This window comes from Rhinolophus ferrumequinum, chromosome 28 (assembly GCF_004115265.2).
Source record: "Rhinolophus ferrumequinum isolate MPI-CBG mRhiFer1 chromosome 28, mRhiFer1_v1.p, whole genome shotgun sequence".
Classification (NCBI taxonomy): Eukaryota; Metazoa; Chordata; class Mammalia; order Chiroptera; family Rhinolophidae; genus Rhinolophus; species Rhinolophus ferrumequinum.
The window spans coordinates 14,842,720-14,859,899 of record NC_046311.1 but is presented as its reverse complement, the minus strand read 5'-3'; the positions used below and the strand labels follow the sequence as shown (position 1 = coordinate 14,859,899).

Genomic DNA, 17,180 nt, shown 5'->3' with positions numbered 1-17,180 from the left:
CCCTGTCACGGCCTGCAGGTTGTCTGAGGACTTGCCCTCTTTTTTCTCAAACCAGTTTCCTACAAGAGCCACGGCTGTTTTGCCAACAATCCCACAAATGGGCAAAAAATGAACTTTCGATCAACATGATAGAATCCATGCCTCACTGAAGTAAACTGGAAATCACTCAGTGTATCTGATGTCACTGCTAGTATAGACGCGGGCTTAGGAGAGGGGTGCCACAAGGCAATACTGAGAACACAGGACAACGGCTGCCGCCAGCGCCACAATGGTGGAAACTGGCCACCAGGCTCGGCGGGCAGCTCACAGGACATGGCGCTCCAGCCCAACGGCGACACACTTACTGCAGGGAACTTAATACCTGTGGTGCTGAGATTTATAATAAAAAATATGTATTAGGTCTTCACCTCCCCCTTTCAGGCGTGGAGCTCCTGAAACCCTGGGGATTGTCCTGTGATAACAGTGATTAAGATGACCTTTTGTTATGTTAATGAGGCGGCTGAGGAAGGGTGGGGGCTGGTTTGGTTGCCTGGAGAACCAGGAGGTTAGAGCTTTGGCACTTTGAGCCCCTCCCCCACCCTCCGGGGAGAGGAGAGGGACTAGGGGTGAATCCATCTTCAGTGGCCAGCAATGTACTTAGTCCTGCCTACTAAAGGCTCCATAAAGCCCCAAAAGGACAGGCTTCCGAGAACCGACATGTTTGGGAACCAGAACGTTTCCAGGTGCCACGGTGCCAGGCCGAAACCCCACGGGGGAACACAAGTTCCTTTTGTTCGGGACCTTGCCCTAAGTGTCCCTTCACCTGGGTGTTGACTCCTATCAATAGCCTTTGTAAGAAATGGGTCATCTAGGGAGTGAGGTGGTTTCCTGAGCAAATTAATCGAACCCAAGGAGTGGGTCACAGGAACCTCTGACCTGGTCGGTAAGAAGCACGGGCGACAACCAGGACTTGTAGTTGGCATCTGAGGTGGCAGGGTGGAGGGACAGTTTTGTGGAAGTGAGCCCTTAACCTGTGAAATCTGATGCTCCCTCTGGGGAGATAGTGTCAGAATTGAGTTGAATGGCAGGACAGCCAGCTTCTGTCCAAGAATTGCTTTGTGGTGTGGGGGAAATGTCCTACACGAAATTGGGTGCAGAAGCCGTAATCCCCAAGGTGCGGTCAGGACTTACGTACACTTCTTTGGCTCTCACACCAATGCCAGCTTCAGCTGCCACTGGTTAGGAAAGACCAGGGGGTGGGGCACTGAAGGAACTGGGGACCTTGTGGTTTTCCCTTCGAGTACTCCAAACACATCTTCTCACCAGAGCTTCCTTATTCTCCTGCACATTCTCTGAAGACACTGTGACCAGACCCCACAAGCCAGGCCCTCGGCTTCCCCCTAACAAAGCTGTGTAACCTCGCCATTCCCTTGTAGCCATAGGTTGCCTCATGTTTAAACTGTGGGGCTCAGTGAGGCTGTGACCGGTTTGGGAAAATTACAGGTAATATCTCAGTTATTGTTTCTGCTTCTTCAAAAAAAGGACTGGTCACAGGACAATAATTGACAAGTTTACTTTGCAGAAAAAAATGGAGACTCAAGACCACCACTGACGCACGGTGACCCTCTGATAGATAGGGTCTTAGAATCTACGCATTGAGACCTTATCAAGAGACCCGACAGACACAAGAATTTCCCCTAACACCCCCTCCCACTCCTTTTCTCCAGCTTAAAAATCCTTAACCTAGTCCAGTGGGTAAGATGGATCTGAGGTGTGGCTAAGTCTCCCATCTTCTCAGTCAGTAAACCTTTCCTTACTCCAAACTCTGACGTTTGGAATCTTGGGCTTTGGAAGCTTCGGGCACACAAACCAGAGTCCAGTAACAAGAATGAGAAGGAAACAGACACACAAGTAGTTTAAGTGATTTGCCCAAGGTCTCACACTTTTTTATTGTAAGGCTAAGAAAATCACAAGCAAGTCAGTGAATAAGCAAGCTCTAGATCCAGTACCACAGATGTGGAAGGTGTTATAGATGGTGAAGCAAAACTTAGCAATGGATGTGAAGAAACATGGAATGAGATGGGAGAACATCAGAATAAATTATCGCTCGTTGGAATTGAGACACTAATTCAAACATTCAGTTATCAGTAATTACGCAAGTGAAATGTTTGCCCACTGAACGCAGTCAATGGCAGAAACAAACTCCTGAAATAATTACACAGAATGAAGACGATCTGGTAACATGGGGAAAAGAAGAGTTCCAGAAATTGAGACGTGATCTTGAACCGACACTGTCTACTATTCAAAGAATGAAAAGTTAGAGGAAGACTTCGAAATGGAACAGCAGTGGTGGACGACCAGCAACACAGAGAGACTGGAGTCTCACAGCATACCACCCAATGAATTGAAACATCCCATCGAGACGTTTCCTGAATCAAGAACCTTTAATAAGCTGAAAACAGAAATGCTTAACAGGAAAGAATGGAAGGAGAAACTACTGATTCCCTTGGATGAGTTTCTAGAACACTACGTTCCTCTACCTGACGGAAATGTGAAAACCCTTCAAGAATCCACTGCATAGCTGATAACTCTGCATGGAGCGTTAGAGAGTCGTATAAATTGATTATTGGATGTTCCAGATGGTGCATATGTTAAAAGTAGTGATTCCTTATGGCCACCTTGTACTGAGCTGCTGTTCCTCAATTGAGACCTCCAGAAAATCCAACCCAAATAAGATTAGAAGCCTTTCGGTTAGTAAGAGGTTGATCTCTTATTTACAGGTACTTACAGAATGCTGTCATTCCAGCATAACGGAAACATCAGGACTACTTGGATAGATAACATTATTTGCAAATCAAAGTATCTAGTTCATCTTTATTTTATCTTTAAAATAATGTGTTGCAATCTATTATTCATTGTCAAATGGTCCTCTCATTCAGTCAGTGCTTTAGTGTTTTAAAAGGTATGGACAATGCAAGTAAAACGTATTCTGGACTTAATCATTAGGAAACATTAAATGTACCTTACTTTATGCAATATTCTTTGGAAGGTTCTTGGTTATTTAAGATATTGCTAATGTAATATTTTCCATTTACATTTCATGGCAGTTATTTATTTATTTTTTTACACATTTTAAGTTCCATTTGGCACTTACCTCCTTCATACTTAGGAGTCATAAAGGAAAGCCTGTTTAAAGAAAGGTCATTTAATTTGCAGATGGTTTTAAAACCAAAGTAGTATCTGAGGTAGAAGGCAGCAAAACTTTTAATACATAGCAAATCTGTTTCATGTCTATCGCCTTATTTTTAGATTTGTTTAAAAATGAAATATAAAAACTAAGGGATAAAGCTAGCATGAAAACTATATTTTAATGTGCATTATACACCAAATGATGTTATGTATTAAATTACTTTTGATTCTATTATTACCAACAAAACTGTGTTAAAATAAAAATGAAAATAAAATTTAAAACATTAGCTTGTAGTAATGTACTTCCAATTACAAAACAGCATTTTAACAACGTTAAAATTCAGTTCTAATAACACATAGATGGGACAGGACAGGATTCACAGATTCCTAGATCACTGGACAGATAGTGACCCATCTTTGGAGAATTTAAACTAAGGACATAGGCAAAATGAAAAATATCGATGCATAAAAGAGCCTTTGCCCCCTTAAATAAAAGAATACAATGGTCCATCCCTCCACTGTCACTTTAAAAACCAATAACTCACCTATTCAACGTTTACTCAGAGACCCATTTACTTAGAGCCCAACCACAGTGAAAGCTCATCTTGAACAAACAAGTTTGTGATCCTCTTCTTTAGGCAAACATGTCACCTCCTTAATTCAATTTTACTTGAAAAATATGTATTTTTCTCTTATGGCACAGACTGCTGTTGACAGAAAAATCGCCACACTGACCCTGACCTCATGTCCACTATTGAACCAGAAAAGAAATACTGGACTCAGCTCGGAAGAAAATGTGCACACGCCTTTCATAGGAAACTGTGTGGCAGGCAGCTCACAGAGGGTTGGCTGGGCCTGAGCCCAGGGCTCAGGCAGACAGGCCGCCACCCTCAGGAGGGGACACTCAGCTGACGGTTCCTGCAGCTTCCTCTGAACCAAGGTCACGTGAGGTCCGGGGTGCCTGCAAGCATTCTTCTTCCTACTTGACCAAGCCCCTCCCACTTTCCGATAGCCTACTTGCATGTTTGGTGACATTTTTCAATGTTTGATATTGAATCTAGAATGTGTGCTTCTCTAGTCTGGCAACCAATGGGAGGGAAGGGGGTCTGAGCCAAGGAAGGGAGCAGGAGAGAGGAGACAGGACTGAAGGGAGAAGACACTCACGCGGAGAGACGGTTCTCAGTGTGGAAGGAGGCAAGGAAACACCTGTGGCACTGCACTGGTGTCGCAAGTATTATTGCAACAGCATGAAGAAACACACCATACAGTTTTACATCTCTCTATATGGTCATTACAACTACATATAGTTATATATACACATACAGTTATAGTACATGCACATCTATATCTATGTCTGAAATCAATAATATATTAGTAGCATGGAGACATTGGTTTCTACTTTTCCTCATTATAAAGAATGAGTGGGGGACAAGGTGGGCGGGGGCTTCCTTTCTTACGATACAATGCCAACTACAAAATACTGAAGGTATAATGCAGTTAAAAAACATCTGGAGTGCAATTGTAAGAATTATGTTGTAACCATGAAAATGGTGTCACCTAGTACAGTCTTGAGGACATTTCAGACAGACCTACATGGAGGCTATTCTCTAACTGGCCTGGGTGCTGCAAAAAGAATAACCTCATGAAAAGCAAATGAGTCTAAAGAAACATTGCAGATGACAGAATTTACAAAAGGCACAGCAGCTTGATGGGACCTGTGGCCCTGGACTAGATCTTTAACAAACAAAAAAAAGCTACAAAAACATTGTTTGGACAATTGAAGAAATTGGAATATGGACTGTAGACGAGGTGAAACACTTGCATAAGTGCTAGTGTCCTGAATTAATAACTGTGCTGTGGTTATCTAAATGTACAACCCTGTTCTTAGGGAGCGTACATGGGACATGATGTCTACAACCTTCTCCAAAATTGGTCAGAACAAACAAAAAGGTTTACACAGAGGTGGAGAGGGCGAAATGACAAACCAAAGGTGGCCAAATATTTAAAATGGGTGAATCTGGGTAAAGTGTAAAAGAGAGTGCTTATTGATATTCTTGCTCTTTTCTGTAAACTTCCGTTTGTTTTAAAATAAAAGTTAAATAAAAATAGCATAAATACACTCATTTGTATAGTATATGTGCTGCGGGAGTGAACAATACACCCATTTGTTTAAAAAGTAAAAAATATATATATAATCCATGTATATATTTATTATATATGCATAAAATTCTTTTATTGTGAGAAAAGATTGGATTCTGAAACAAGTAATACATATTTAACTCTATACTTTTGGTGGTACTTATAGATGTACCTAATTTTTTGAACAGCTATGTTAGTTCATTCTATGGATATCCCAATAATTCAGCCAGTTTCCAATGTTTATTATATTTATGAATATTTAAGTGGTTCCTTATGTGATTGTTTATTTTTACTTATGTAGTTGAATAGCTAATATGTTCACAGTTTTAAAAAAATCAAAAGGTATGAAACGACCTACAGTGAAAATCTGCTTTCAACCCCTGGTGACTATATACCCCCATTGGCTTGATCTAGACTGAGTTTACAGCCATCATCCCGGCATAATTGTGAATTGCCCCTTTCTTCCTTCAGAAGTATGCGAGTTTGGGAGATAAATTATGCAGACACCCAACTTAGATTCCTGTTCCTTCACCACGTTGCCACCCCAGACACACACAGGCACCTGTGTTATCTCAGTATACTTCTGAAGATCTCATGCATATATCAGGAAACACATACATAAATTCTATTTTTAAATAAAATAAACAAATGAGTATATCCAGGCTGTTCTGGTTTAACTTCTATTTTGAAACTACCTTCAACATCTAGAAATTGCAAGACTATTAAGAACCCTTTACCCAGATTCATACCTTTTAAAGATTTGCCCCACTTGGTTTATCATGTCCTCAGCCACCATTGCTTTCACCTGGATTACAGCTCCCTCCTCTCTCGACCCTCTTCTAATTGATTTGGGAAAATTAATACACAAAGGAAGATGCTAAGAGGACCACCCTGGAAACCTCATGGAGTAGGATACTGGCAGAAATGGTAGCAGAGGGAGGGGGTTTGGAGAAAGTGGGGTGTGGGGGTACACGAGAGGGGTTAGCAACTGCAGTTTTGAGGATCAAAGAATCACAAAATCTGTAGACACACCATGCATTTTCTGTGATTGACACGAAACCCTGGAAATGCCTTTTCTCCCTGGAGCCCTTTATAAACTAATAACTAACAGGTGTACCATATACTTGGCAGCTCAGGTGAAAGAGAAAAATAGAGGCTGAAATTTTAGCTTTTTCTACCTCACTCCTGAATAACTTCAGTAGAAGCCTTCATACATAATTCCATTTACGTCAACAACAACAAAATAAGCCCGTGGATTTTGCCCTTATTGTGTTCACGGTCCAATGAAGAGTTGAAACAAGCTAAAGGAATTTGTATTCAAGTACCAGAATCAGCGCAGCTAAACCAGACACCTCACCCCACCCGCCTCCTGCCTCCCAGGCAGGTAGGTCTCTCTTGACCTTGGCCATTCGCCGGTTTCCATATTGCTCCGTGTAAGTGTCTGAGGAGGCACATACAACGGTGTTCATGGCAGCAGTACTGGGGATACCTGTAGACTACACCAGGCCCCAACGACTGTCAGGTGTGGAAGGGACCCATCCACTGGGGGTCGGTATAGGTATAATAGTATCACTAATACATACAGGCATTTAACACCTACATATGCATACGTATATACATATGTGTGTACATACACACACGTCTATAGTGGCATTCGATAGAGATGACAGAATACTATCTAGAGATGAAAATGAGCAACTGCAGCTACACACGACATGGAGAAACACTGAAAACAATATTAAGTGAAAAGGACAGAACCTATATGCTGGGAGAAAGCGAAACTGTAGAAACCATGCTCGCATAGCTTAAATACGGAATGGCAAGGGCTAAAACTCTAAAGGGCAGCGTGCAGGACGCAGCTGCATTAGAGAGGAGGTCAAGGGTTTGCGTGTGAGCTTGGATAAGGCACATGGTCTCTTTGTGTGACTTTTTATCATCTGCAAGATGGAATAGTCCATGGAAAGCAAGAACAGTGGCCAAGGCAGAACACACACACAGAATACATCCTCTGTTATATTCAACCCCGACCATCCTAGGTTCTGCTCAAAAGTACACCTGTTGTAATGGGCCAAGGACCCCGGTGAACTGGTCAGGATGGCTGTGCCCTCCTCCTTCTCAGCAGTGGCCACCTGACTGGAAAATGCTAAGTAGGAAGCAGGACCAGAGCCGAACATAAAGGTCTGTAACCAAGTCCTAGGCTGCTCCCTTCCCTTGGTGTTCAGCTCGTCGCTCTTGCTGGAGCCCCTTAACCAGAGGGACTTGAGAGACTGACTGACCCTGCATATTGCCAGGATTACACCATCCCACAAGCCTCGGGATTCTGCATCACAGTTACTCCCACTCCCTTACCTGGAAAACCAAGTGAGCTTTCCTCAGACTAGCAGAAGACTCCTCTAAATGCACACGGACGGGATTCCCAGCTTACTCCTGGGAGGTGCTGCAGCTCCTCCAGGACCCGTATTTCCCAAGCATATATATAAAAGCAGGCACCTGCTTGCTTACTAATTCCCAGCATCAGCTCAGGGCATCCTGCTCACCTGCTTACAGCTGGTCTTCTTAAAGGGCCGCTTAAGAAGCCTTCACAGAGCGGAACTGGCAATTTCAGTTCCATTGACTTCGGGTCAGATCCCGTCATGCATTAAGGCAATCCTGTCAGAAGAGCCGGGGCAGTTGGGATATTCTCACTATCTTTAGATCTGTGCCACCCCTATAACTCATGAATGTCCCTCCAGGCAAATCCTGGCGTGTCTCCACCCTGTCAGTTAGAAGATGTTCTCAGGTGGTCAGGGAAGCTAGTACACCTGGAGGACTGGCCCTTTAACTCTTCGCCTTCCTGGGAGGGTACCACACCTGCCAAAACAAAGTTTAACAGCAGGGGACTCTGAACAAACCACAAAGCATTCGCCGTCCACATGGTCTCTGAGCTTAGCTCTGTCTCTGGGACTTGAGATTTGGGAGGCAGTCTAGTCCAGTGCTTTTCAAACTATGAGGAACGTGGGAACCACTGGAGATCCTGTTACCATTTGGATTCTGATTCAGAAGGTCTGGGGTGGGAGCTGAGACTTGCATTTCTAACAAGACCACAGGTGCCGCCAAGGCTGCTGGTTCACAAACCTCACCTGGAGTGGCAGCGGTCTAGCGTGCTGACTTAGAGGCACGCTTGTCAGGGAGCCGTCTGCAGACAGAATCCTAGTTTTCACTGCTGTGGGATCTTGAACCAGTCCTTTCCCTCTGGAGTTGAGTCTATGACGAAGCCTTTCCCCACTCCCCTGGAGGGAGTTTGAGTTTGTAAAGCAGTAATTTAAATATTAAACTGGGCTTCAGCTCCACTCTCAGATTTGGTGCACTTCAGTGATTTTCTGTCCCAGTTAGTGAACCCCCTCCCACTGGTTGGGTTGTAACTTTCTCAGTGTAGCCCTCAGATTGACCCTGGCACTTGATAAAAGGGTCGTGAACCAGACACAGTGAATTAGAAACCCTGGAGTGTGCAGTCGGTGTTATAACAAGCCCTTGGGGGAATGCAGACAGACACTCAAATGGGGGAACCATCATTGCCTTTGCCAGAAAGATCAAGAGTCAAGCAGAACCACCGGAGCAAAGCAAATATCCAAGAATGAGGAAAGGGCTAAATGATGGGATTCAACTGTAATTAAAATGAAAATTGCCTCAATATGAAGAAAAAAGACGGGTTGTGTAAAACTTGGGAGTAAATCACAGGACTGTATAACTGCATGTGCCAGTTTTGTGTTCACCTCAAAATAGTGGACTGATATGTGTACTTAGCAAGGTTTTCAGTAAGTCCCTTCATTTTCATCTGCCATATAAAAAATATTTTGGATACTGAGCAAAGCTTTCCAAGCACCCGTAACAGATAGAGGACGTGGTGGCTAGAAGGGTCTGCATGCGAGTAGAGGGTAATGAGTGAGAGACTACGATACCTGAGGTTCCTACTTACAGAAGAGAAAGTACCTTCAGTGACTGGTAAAAGGGGCAGCAAAATCTCTAGAGGGAATTCTAAGTTCAGCTGCATAATACGCTTAAGTTGAGACCTGATCATGTGTTAGGTCGTTCAAAATACAAACGTGCAAATCTGAAAGTAATGCAAAACCATGCTTTGTGTCCCTGGGAAAGCGGAGATACACATGGGAGGGAATATTTTATAAAAACAAAAACCAAAACCAACTTGATTTCCCGCATAGTCACACACAGAAAGCAAACAACCAAATACTGTTACTTTGTGCAAAACCATGATCTTTTTAAGATGGAGCACTGTCGCCAATTTGCTCTAAGAAGCCCGTCTCTGCCTTATGAGTAGGGACACTTCAGTAGGAAATTGATGAGTGATAGAATCAAATGACAACTGACCAAAAAAAAAAAAAAAAACTATTAATGAAACGAGTCTCCTTAAAATAAAGACAAAACAATAACTACCATCAAACTTACTGAAAAAATATCTCCAACATTGACATTAAAGACAACGCAAAACAATTTTTTAAAAAGGCACGTACACAACTTTGCTCACAAATGACTTCTGTAGCCATAGAACTAACGAAACATATTTTCATATTCTGTATAAAATCCCAAGCTGTTTGTAAAGCCCGAACTAAAGGACGGAAATAACAGATAAATAGGAAAAATTCTCTTTTAAAATCTGTATTATATAGGATCCATTTCTAAGAGCGCAGGTACAAATTCATGGTTTTTAAAAAACCAAGTCCTAAACACAATAACGAAAGTACAAAACAACCCAAATATGAAACACATAATTTCCCCGCGGCCGCCGAGGGGTAGAGACGCCGCGCCGCGCCTCATCCTCCTGCGCAGACGCGGCAGGATCGGCCCCTGCGGGCCGCCGTCCACACGCCAGCTACGTCACCTTCCCAGAGTGGCCCGCGGGCGCGCCGGCGGCGCCGGGTGATGACGTAGTTCCTGCGGCTACTGTGCCGGCTGGGCTCCGTACCGCGAGGGCTGAGCGCGCAACCTTGAGTGAAACGATAGTAATTCTAGTCTTCAAAACGGGCTTCCTTAGCCAGAGAAAATACTTCGAATTATTAAATTACTGGATACTTAAATTCATTCCCACAGATTAGTCCAAAAGTACGTCTTAAACAGAACACCATAAAAACATGTCCCTTTAAAAAAGTGTTTCACTCAGAAGGAATTGAATCATTGAAGAAAAAAGATGTAACCACATATTTCAAAGGAAGTTTTCCTTTCTTTACAAATATTCCTATTTCCCGGATATTTGTGACCTAAAAGTGGTTCTTAATTAAACTTTCAAACTTGGCACATACTGCATTCTGAATAAATGCATGCTGCTACCGGCTAAATTTAATGCAATTACCTTTATATGATCTATATACACTGTAGTACATATACACATATACAGTGAAAGTATTTCTTAAGTGCAGATCTGAAAGAAACCAAATGCAGATGTTGCAAGGTGTAACTGCACACCTCAGAAGGCTGAGGTGGACTTTCATTTCCTAATTTTTGAATTAGTTACTCTTTCAGTTTGTAACAGCATAAAAATGCCTCCTTAAAAGAAATAGTCAACATGGTTAAAAATACATATAGGCATATATCTCTGATTATTTAAAAACAAGAGACTGAAAACAGTTGAAAAGCACTCTTAAACATGACTCTAGGAGTTCAATCACATTGGAATTATTCCTAGCGTCCCCCTGAATTTTCCTGTAGTGCTGATGTTTTCTATCATTACATTAAAAACTTAAAAGTCAATATCCAAATAATTAACAACAGGGGAAAAGAAAACACGAAATTCCTAATTTTTGCAGTAGTTTGGAGCATTGACTTGCTTACGCCGGGGAAAGCAACAGATAAAATTTTCTGCTGTTATTGTTACAAGGAAGGAGGCCCGCACCGGGGGTACAGGTCCATGCGTCACTATGGTTGAAGCAGAAAAGTTGAGCTCCAGGCTGACTGGGGAGAGGAAAGGGAACACGGATAGGTACTACTAGTAGGGGTGAAAATAAACGAAGTTCAGTATCTATTTTGAAAAAATTCTGAGACTTACTTATTTGAAAAGTTTGCAAAACAAAAATTTGTCAAAGAATATTTTTAAAAGTCAAAATTCAGTGATTAATCTTGAAACTCAGGTGAAATTTTGTCCCACTCAAGCAAATGGTCTTGAGTTAGGCTTTTTTTTTTTTTTTAAGTTAAATACCAAAAACAGCAAGACAAATCCTAAAATTGAACTTCATTACAATAGTATCCCCTTAACTAAACTAACGAAGCACAATAGCTTCAACATAATTTTTAAAGTGTTTCAAAATTCATACCAATGAAATTAGGTAAGAGAAATAAAAACAGTATTACAAGTATGCTCAGTAGCCACATTTTACAGACAATGATAAAACAAAATGTCTATGGAAATAAAAACACTTTATTTTTCTGAGTAAAGGCTAACTGTATTCTGAAATTTCTAAAATCAAAACACAGGAATTCCCCCTCCTCCCACGTCCCCAGAGGGAGGAAGCGGCACAACAGTCAGGAAGCACCGGCGATCTCCTCGGGAACTCGATACAAACTACTGTTGGAAATTCCGCGCACAGAAGAATCCCGTAGGAAGCAGGACACCGACCCAGACGTGCACCTGTCCCCGCCCCGTTACGCTGCGCATGCTCACAAGATCGTCCCCGCGGGGGCCGCTGTCCTCCAGGCCGTCACGTGACCTCCCAGGTGCGCAGCGGCGCACAGCGATGGCGTGTCTCCTGTCGGCTGCAGGGTTCTGGCGGACGCGCTGCTGCAACCATCTAGGCTTCCGGACAGTGGCCGCTTAGTCTCTGGTTTCCCATAATGCGCTATCCTGCAGATGGCCCAGAAATAAGATTTTTAAAATAACAGAAAATTTAAAATCTGTAAGATTTAATTTTCCTCAAAAGCATAAATTAAAACTCGGGATATACTAGCATGCTAAAAAGAAATCACAGATTTTTAAGACAGTTTCGTCCTCTTCTAAATTTTCAAATGCTCTGTAAATTAAAGTGAACGGATTTTAATTAAAACCTCAGCTAAATCTGGGCATAACAGGCTAATCGGTTGGATGGAGAGGGGAGGAGGCGAGTCTTATTTCCTAGAGAATAAAATAGTTAATGAATGTTACATTTTCAATACAAAGAAAATGTCTTATTTTCGAGTCTAAGAGTATGTTTTCAAGAATGATAGGGAACCTGATCACTTTGACTCTATGACAAAAGATTTCGAAGAGCTATAGGAAAAAAAATAGTTAAAAGTGATCATGTACTGGAAAAAATGCTAACAAAACTTAAGTTGTTAGAATAATTCAAAATGGGTAACGAGAGCCCTCCAAATGAAGAATTAGCCAAAGAAGAAACACAAACATGAGGTTATAATTCACTTAGAGAAACTCCAACAAGGTGAAAATAAAGTGATAATCTTTTTCTCAGATTAGAAAACTCTTGAAGAACAATCCATGTAATTGCGTTCATTTTATGAACTATCTTGCAGCTGATGAAAATGACACACATAGGTATACATAGGCATACACTTATGGGAGGGTGAATTTGACAGAATAGATGCAACTGAACATGCTGTGTAATAAAATTTGAACTATGTATGTGTGTCCATGGACACACTTCTGTATGTTTATGTCTGAAAATGAAATCAGTCAGCCTGACAGGGTTCAAAGCAACCTTAACAACAGTTAATTACAAAAAGTGGGTAAGGAGCCAGGCTTACCTGCATTTTTTCTGTGAATAATTTTGACTAGTGTCCCCCCCGCGCTCCCTCCCCCCAAGCCAAACATAGCATTATGTTTCGCTTTTGAAATAAAGATTTTTTTTTTCAAAAAAAGACTCCAAGTTTAATGTGAATGTAACTATTTCTGGTTCTTGGACCTATCTTTTCCTTGTCCTGACTTTTTCCGTTCAGCCTTCTGAGAATTCATCCCTCCTATCACAACTCAGCAATTTCCCGAGCAGCTACTGATGACAATATGCTGGGAGCTTTTTAACAAGGTTGACTTTGGCCCCTCACTCTCTTGATGCCACATGGTGCTGCCATCCTGAATAATATAAACCAAGTGAAGTTTCCATTCCTGAAACATGACTGATTAAAGCATGAAAGTGAGCTGTGCGTGGACTATTCACAAACTGCACGGGAAAGTGTAAGGGGTTGAAGAGGATGGTGCAAGCTATAAACCATAATTCCTTGTGGCCATTAGGATGTTTTTGCCTCCATCAAACCCTCCACTCTTTTGCCTGCATAGACTCTTTCTCTGAAACCAAGGGTTTGCTTTAGAAACTTTTCACACACCAAGAAACCAGAATTTTCAATTTATAGTCATACAGGTGGCATTTTTATGAGGAAGATGGTCAAATGTAGCTAACGAATGTATAAAAAACAACAACGTAAAATCTAGTAATTGCAGTGTCATGAAATACTGTCAAAATCTAGCCCCAGTATGTATATCCAACTGGATTCAGGTAGAGGAAACATTCTCTACCTATGGTGTCTCAAATATTTTGTCGTCTGTCCATACTCTGTTTCCTACCTATTTTTGTCTTCCCTGCTCTGTTTTCCTTGAATTTCTACTAGTTACCCTTTATGTGTCTAATCATACTCTGCTTCCTTCCCCGACCACTTACATCTATATTACATGCCCATACATCCTCTGAAATCCTCCAGGACTGTGCATAAGCCAAATTACAGGATTTCTACTGTAGGGTAGGAAAAAAAATTATTTTTCTATCCTAGGTTCTCATCTGGAATCTATAACAAAAGATCAACAAGAGAAAGCATACAGATTTATTTGTTTACATGATATAGAAGCTTTCTTAAGGAAATGAGGACCATAAAAATAGCTAAACCTGAGTGTTATACAAGGATTGATGAAGAGTGGAAAGTCATGGGAAAATGTAACAGAACAAAAGTGTGTGAACTAAGTTTAGTAAACTGGGGGTTACTTCGCAAGGCCCATTCATTCAGATTCCTCTTGGTGTCCCCCTGTCTTTAGAGCTCAAGATTCTCCTTTCCTCTGAGTGTAGGGAGGGACCTGTCACATGAGCCTCTTACTACCTGCTTCAGGGAAGAAGGTCAGAGAGTCTCCAGCTTTATCAAATTTCTTCAGTTTGAAATATTCAATATCCCAATGGACTGTAATTTGGGGGTAGTGTATCCTGAATCCTGTACTACCCAAAATGTAATTACCTAATCATTTATCTGAATCCCCACTTCACTGATGATATCCACGGGAGGAAAGCTGTATTTTTCATTCACCTTTCCATTCACTACATGGAACAAAGTACATGCCACATGGGTGCCACTCCAATTTTATTTGCACGCATGCAGCAATTTCCTTATATTCATCTTCTCTTCCCCAAATTAGGCACAATTTAGCATTTAAGTAGCACCACCCTAAAGTTCAGAAATATTATTAAACTTTTTACTACATTGTGTTTCCTCAGTTTCTCCCAATTGCACGGAAGTAAAATGACCTTAGTCCTTCCTACCTGTTTGGCCTCATCTCCTCCAAACCTCCATGTACAAGTCTAGGAACTGGCCACTCTGATTCCTTTGTAGTTTGTCAATGTGCCTTGTTCCTTTTGCCTCCTAACACTTGCAAATTTCCCTTTTTTCTCCCAAGTCCTTTCCTTCCTAAGTTGGTGTGCACTTGAACTCTGTATTCACCTTCTAAAAAATTAACGTGCTTGTCATCTTACTTCAGAAACTGATGTTTACCTCTCATGTTGTTTTAATTACTTGTGGATTCAACATTTGGAAATACCTACTCACTAAAATGTACTTGTAACTCCCGAATCAATACTCCTGGCAGTTTTGTGGTCATTTGCAGACAAGCAGAAAATGGCACAAAATTCAAGTAATCCTTTGTTGACAGCTAAGGTCAGACCAGGCAATGATCTGCCTTTTTGTTTCAGCTCTTATGCTGCTGTGGGGAAGGAGAAAATTTCGAGACCCCACATACATGACACAGTCAGAGATGGGCAAGGAGTATGGGCATAGAAGACATCCTGAGCTAGGGATGACGTCGTGCACCTGGGGGGCTTCAAAGGGGCATTGCAGCATGATAAGAAGAGCAGACGTTTAGAAAGTCAAAGATGACCCTGCCCTATAGGAGGGTCAAAAAGGGAGGATGGCTGATGATCTTTATGATGGGCAAGGTCCCTAATTCGAGTTCTTCTGGGTAGTCAAGGGAGGGCCAGAAGTTCCTCTTGAGCCTGAAGGTAAAACTGCCTGTAACTCCAAGTAATCTGCATACCAGTGAGGCACACCGTGGGGTGATTCATTCTGAACCCCCGCACTATAAACAAGTGTCCTTTGCATGATCTATTTAATGCCACTCTGAGTCTGTGACGGGATTTAGGTCTGGAAGGTAAGTGGGGTTCTGTTGCATTTTTGGATTTTCCTTATGTAGACCAAACAATAGTTCAGTAGACTTCCCATCTATTTAGCTCTAGGGATCCTCTGATCATTTCACTACCAGCAAAGCTCTCTGTGTGCCAAACATTCTGATTACTGATGTATCCTCCCCGACCCAGGCCTTTATGCTAAGTCACACACCGTGTCTTTGGCAGTTAACTCTTCATAGGAGCAAACCGTTCGAGCCATCACAGGCTACCTGAGACTACAGCACGATAAACCTTGAACCTGGTCATTGCACTGATATCATGACTTCAGCCCAAGCAGGTGTTGTATTTTGCCCTCCTTGGTGTACCAGCCTTATTAGAATCCACTTCCAGACACCTTCCCCAGGTTTCTGCCAATATGTATTGCAATTCTTTTGGCATACAGCTATTTCTTCCTGGGTCACCGTGTTTACTTGTCCCCAGGGATCACGAGGCTATTTGACACTAGTTATGGGTCTAGTAAACAAAAAATGCTGATTTGCAGTGGGGACTTGAAGACCATGGCACCCCATTTAATGGCACCTAACTCAGGGTGAGGTTGCCACAACGTTTTCAAGCAGAAGGCTCTTCTCTTCAAACAATAGAGAGAAACTACTTCCGCCGGTAAGAAAGGCTCAGCGACTTTTTGTTTCCAGATTGTCAGTTTCAACCAAACAGGTATCCCTACTCCAAGATTCAAGAGCTCATCCTTTCTCAGCATTTACATGAAAAATGTGGTGAAAGTGTGTCATTAAATTGATGTCTGATAGTAATACCAGCTGTGCCGCTGCCAGAAATAACCTGGAAGTTCTCAGGTTTTCAGACCAAAACTTGATCTGAGAATTGAGGAACCTGAGCGTGTCATTTTTCTTCTCTGCCTAAACACTCCAGGGCTCTGAATGGACTCCACCCACAGCACAGACTTTACAGCCATGGTCTCTCCCTTCAGGGTCAAGTGCAGCAGTCACGTGAGCACCCAAGGCACATGCTGCAGGTGGCACTCCATCAGTACTGACAGTGGGTGCTTATTTCATTGTGACACTACCACCCATAACGGGGGCTGGTGGCCCATTTAACACTGGAAAGGAGCCCAGGAACATGCTCAAGCACAGAGCAATGACCAGAATAACCTCCCAGTCTCATCTTTGTGGGCCGATCTCTTGGAGCCACTCCAAGTAGTAACTCTTGGTCAGTGAAGCTCCAATGAGGGTACGGACGAGATGCAAGAGTTTGAACAGATAACGTGTAATATGAATGTTTACCTCCACTTGTGTTGCCATCCACACCTTGCTACTAGGTGCACAGCAGTGGTTCACTGTGTGTGTTGTATCGTGGAACTTGCCAGGGAGAGGTGTCCACAGGAGGTGTCTGATCGGTGGCACTCCACTGTGAAACCGCCTCAGAGGAGGTGCCATGGGGAGCTTCTGTCCTCTAGATTCTGGTGACCGCCATGCACTGCAGGCAGCCATGTTGGCAGTGGGAACT

At 42.4% G+C, this 17,180-nt stretch overlaps 1 pseudogene; it reads left to right on the top strand.

Moving 5' to 3' along the window:
* The first annotated feature begins 1,111 nt into the window (after positions 1-1,111).
* LOC117018778 (centromere protein K-like) lies at positions 1,112-2,745 on the top strand (annotated as a pseudogene).
* Positions 2,746-17,180: the final 14,435 nt, after the last annotated feature.